We start from the raw sequence: 5,022 nt of genomic DNA on the forward strand, positions 1-5,022 counted from the left end.
GATCATATATATTAGGTTTTTCTTTAGCTTTCAGACTTTTTGTCCTCTTATTGACATAGATAATCTGTCTTATACCTGACACATGTTTCCTGCGTGTTCAGGCAGGTGTAGTGACTTTTTGAGCCTGTCCTACAAACTGCATCGTATAAATCTTCATTGGTCGGTGAGTAGTCACAGAATTTGCCTGAGGGTCCATTCACACAGAGTTTTTTGGCAAGGATTTTGAAGCTGAATCTGCCTCCAAAAAAAGCCTCACCATAGAGTTCTATGTATTCCGTTAGCTTTGTTTTTTCGCTAGCCGAATTTGCCACTTTCTGATACAGACATTTTTCATTTCAATTTTACCTCTCCATTTTTTTAACAAAACTACATCATTGACTTTTTTTTTTCCAAAGATCTGTATGAGGACTTATTTATTGTGAAATAACTTGTACTTTGCAATGACACCATTTAATGTTTTGTACGATGTACATGGAAGCTGAAACAAATTCAAGAAGGTGTGCAATTGGAAAAGAAACACAAATACCAAATGTATTCACTTTTGTCTTGTTTTGTTACACTTAAAATTATTAAACTGAAAAAAAAATCTAAGTATTGTCATAATGAGAGCTGAATGGATCGGTTTGTTATGAATTGGGTTCATCCGAATCGCAAAATAACTCTGTTAAATTACATACAAATTCCACCCCCCTTCCCTTATCAGAATGTCTTTTGGAGTGTGGAAAGAAACCCATGCAAACATGGAGAGAACATACTAAGGGTAAGTTCACACAGGCCGTACTGGCCTCAAAATCCTGACCAGAAAGACGGCTCCCATTGAAATCAGTGGGAGCCGGAACAAACGAACGGACATGCTCATTCTTCAGGCCGATTTGCCTCGCGATTCGGTCTGAAGAGACTCCCTCCTCCATTCATTGGGCCTAATCTGGAGCGGAGTGTGTGACAGGATGCAGTGCACCGGCATTCAGTCACGGCTACCTGTTTCTTTGGTCCGGAACCTGAAGCGGCCTCTGTCTCAGGTTCTAGACCAAAAAACTCCTTGTGTACCCGGCCTTAAGGTAAGTTCACACGGAGTATCCGCCGTATCTGCCTCAAAATCCTGACCAGAAGAGGCAACATGGTGGCTCGGTGGTTAGCACTGCAGCCTTGCAGCACTGGAGTCCTGGGTTAGAATCCTGTCAGGAGCAACATCTGCAAGGAGTTGGTATATTCTCCCCGTGTTTGTGTGGACTTCCTCCCATGCTACAAAGACATACTGATAGGAAAAATAAATGTACATTGTGATCCCTACATATATATCTCAGTATATAGGGCTCACAATCTACAATAAAAAAAAATTAAAAAAATCCTGACCAAAAAGACGGCTCCAATTGAAATTAATGGGAGCCGGTTAGTTCTTTTATCCAGGAGCCATTTGTTCCGGCTCCCAGAAAAAAAAGCGACATGCTCATTCTTTTAGGCGGACTCACCTCGTGACATCCGCCTGAAGACACCCCCTCCTCCCGACTAGGCCCATTAATTTGGGCCTAATCCAGAGCGGAGTGTGCAACTGCAGTGCACCAGCATCCAGTCGCAGTTACCCGTATTTTGGTCAGGAACCTGAGGCGTGTGAACCCCGTGTGCACTTACCCAACTTCTTTACAGATGCTGTCCTTGGTTGGATTCAAACCCAGGACTCCAGTGCTGCAAGGCTGCAGTACCAACCTCTGCCTCCCAATTACATACAATTGTATTACCTCAGGATATATACAGTCACTGAGTCCCCTCATGTATTTACCTCACACATGGCTGATATATCATATATACTGCTATATTACCTCAGGTTATATACTGTCACTGAGTCCCCTCATGTATTTACCTCACACACACACACGACATGGCTGATATATCATATATACTGCAGTATTACCTCAGGATATATACAGTCACTGAGTCCCCTCATGTATTTACCTCACACATGGCTGATATATCATATATACTGCTATATTACCTCAGGTTATATACTGTCACTGAGTCCCCTCATGTATTTACCTCACACACACACACGACATGGCTGATATATCATATATACTGCAGTATTACCTCAGGATATATACAGTCACTGAGTCCCCTCATGTATTTACCTCACACATGGCTGATATATCATATATACTGCAGTATTACCTCAGGATATATACAGTCACTGAGTCCCCTCATGTATTTACCTCACACATGACATGGCTGATATATCATATATACTGCAGTATTACCTCAGGATATATACAGTCACTGAGTCCCCTCATGTATTTACCTCACATATGACATGGCTGATATATCATATATACTGCAGTATTACCTCAGGATATATACAGTCACTGAGTCCCCTCATGTATTTACCTCACATATGACATGGCTGATATATCCTATATACTGCAGTATTACCTCAGGATATATGCAGTCACTGAGTCCCCTCATGTATTTACCTCACACACACACACGACATGGCTGATATAACATATATACTGCAGTATTACCTCAGGATATATACAGTCACTGAGTCCCCTCATGTATTTACCTCACACATGGCTGATATATCATATATACTGCAGTATTACCTCAGGATATATACAGTCACTGAGTCCCCTCATGTATTTACCTCACACATGGCTGATATATCATATATACTGCAGTATTACCTCAGGATATATACAGTCACTGAGTCCCCTCATGTATTTACCTCACACATGGCTGATATATCGTATATACTGCAGTATTACCTCAGGTTATATACTGTCACTGAGTCCCCTCATGTATTTACCTCACACACACACACGACATGGCTGATATATCATATATACTGCAGTATTAGCTCAGGTTATATACAGTCACTGAGTCCCCTCATGTATTTACCTCACACACATGACATGGCTGATATATCATATATACTGCAGTATTACCTCAGGATATATACAGTCACTGAGTCCCCTCATGTATTTACCTCACACATGGCTGATATATCATATATACTGCAGTATTACCTCAGGATATATACAGTCACTGAGTCCCCTCATGTATTTACCTCACACACATGACATGGCTGATATATCATATATACTGCAGTATTACCTCAGGATATATACAGTCACTGAGTCCCCTCATGTATTTACCTCACATATGACATGGCTGATATATCATATATACTGCAGTATTACCTCAGGATATATACAGTCACTGAGTCCCCTCATGTATTTACCTCACATATGACATGGCTGATATATCCTATATACTGCAGTATTACCTCAGGATATATACAGTCACTGAGTCCCCTCATGTATTTACCTCACACATGACATGGCTGATATATCATATATACTGCAGTATTACCTCAGGATATATGCAGTCACTGAGTCCAATGATAATGCAGGTTGTTCATGAGTCCTGGGGACTGAGGGTCTCTCTATGGTGGAGCTGAGAGGACACATGTAATGGAGGTCCTGTGGTGAGAGAGGGACAGCCTGGTACAGTGTGGTGAGGGTAATGGTCGGAGGCCGCACTGATACTCCCTGTATACTAATGGAGGCCGCACTGGTACTCCCTGTATACTAATGGAGGCCGCACTGATACTCCCTGTATACTAATGGAGGCCGCACTGATACTCCCTGTATACTAATGGAGGCCGCACTGATACTCCCTGTATACTAATGGAGGCCGCACTGATACTCCCTGTATACTAATGGAGGCCGCACTGGTACTCCCTGTATACTAATGGAGGCCGCACTGGTACTCCCTGTATACTAATGGAGGCCGCATTTCCTAGTGATAGAGCCCCTTTAAAGTTAATCATTTCTATGTAATTTCTCAGGGCTGTATACGGGTCATATTGTGTATATTGGTTAGACCGTATACAGGTTATTTTTAATTGGTGGGGGGTTCTTGGTGTTGGTTGAAATTGTAAGCGGTGGGGAAACATTGTGGATTATTTATCTTTTTCTGGCTGGTCTTTGGGCTCCTGCTGGGGGGTGTCCCGGGGAGGGGGTTATTATATATGGTATCTGCCATTCTGGGTGTTATGGTGCCCCTGAGCCAGTACTTACGGCGGGGGGTAATTTGGCGGCCAGACTTTTGTAGCTCCAAGGACCCCCCTCCCCCCAGGAGGAAGGGGTTTGTAAACGGAAAAGATAAGAGCTTGTGTTATTATTCCTTTATATGGCATCTTATGACCTCCGTATTAGGGCCCAACACATTTAGACAATGGATATCAGACACATACTGCACCGGATTATTGTATTTTTTAGTCCTCATGTGTAGCCGGTGACTGAGGAGCATTTACAGTTTGTATCCAGAGAAGTCTATGGATTACCATTATTACATGTTACATCATATACTGCAGCCGGTCCCATTACTATGGCATATACTATGTGATGGGATATCATATACTACAGCCAGTCCCATTACTATTGGTATATACTATGTTATGGGACATGATATACTGCAGCCGGTCCCATTACTATGGTATATACTATGTGATGGGATATCATATACTGCAGTTGGGTATAATGTAATATTATTGCTTATACAGTATTTAGGGTGAGCCGTTTAAGTTATTATTTCTTTTAGAGCACCTTTAATTTCATGGTGCTGTATAGTGGCGTAACTACTGCCGTAGCAGCAGAGGCAGCTGCCACAGGGCCTGGGACATTAGGGGCCCGGTGACAGCTGCTACCGCAGCTATCAATATTCGGGGGGGTCTTTTCGGACCCCCGAGTATAATGATCGGCGGCCTGGGAGAGGTAAGAAACATAAAAAACACTGTTACTTACCTCTCCACGATCCTGGCAGGCTTCGGCCTAGTCATCTGACGTCTCATGACCCTGACCTGCGTCCCTGGTCATGTGACATCTGACGTCATTGAAGATGGACTACTTCGGAGGCCGGCAGCATAGGAGATGGGAGATAGGTGAGTAACAGAGGGTTTTTTTATGTTTTTCTCCCCCTGGGTTTCCGATTATTATACTCTGGGGTCTGTAGAGGTAGAAGAGAGTC

Source organism: Leptodactylus fuscus, unplaced genomic scaffold (assembly GCF_031893055.1).
Source record: "Leptodactylus fuscus isolate aLepFus1 unplaced genomic scaffold, aLepFus1.hap2 HAP2_SCAFFOLD_131, whole genome shotgun sequence".
Classification (NCBI taxonomy): Eukaryota; Metazoa; Chordata; class Amphibia; order Anura; family Leptodactylidae; genus Leptodactylus; species Leptodactylus fuscus.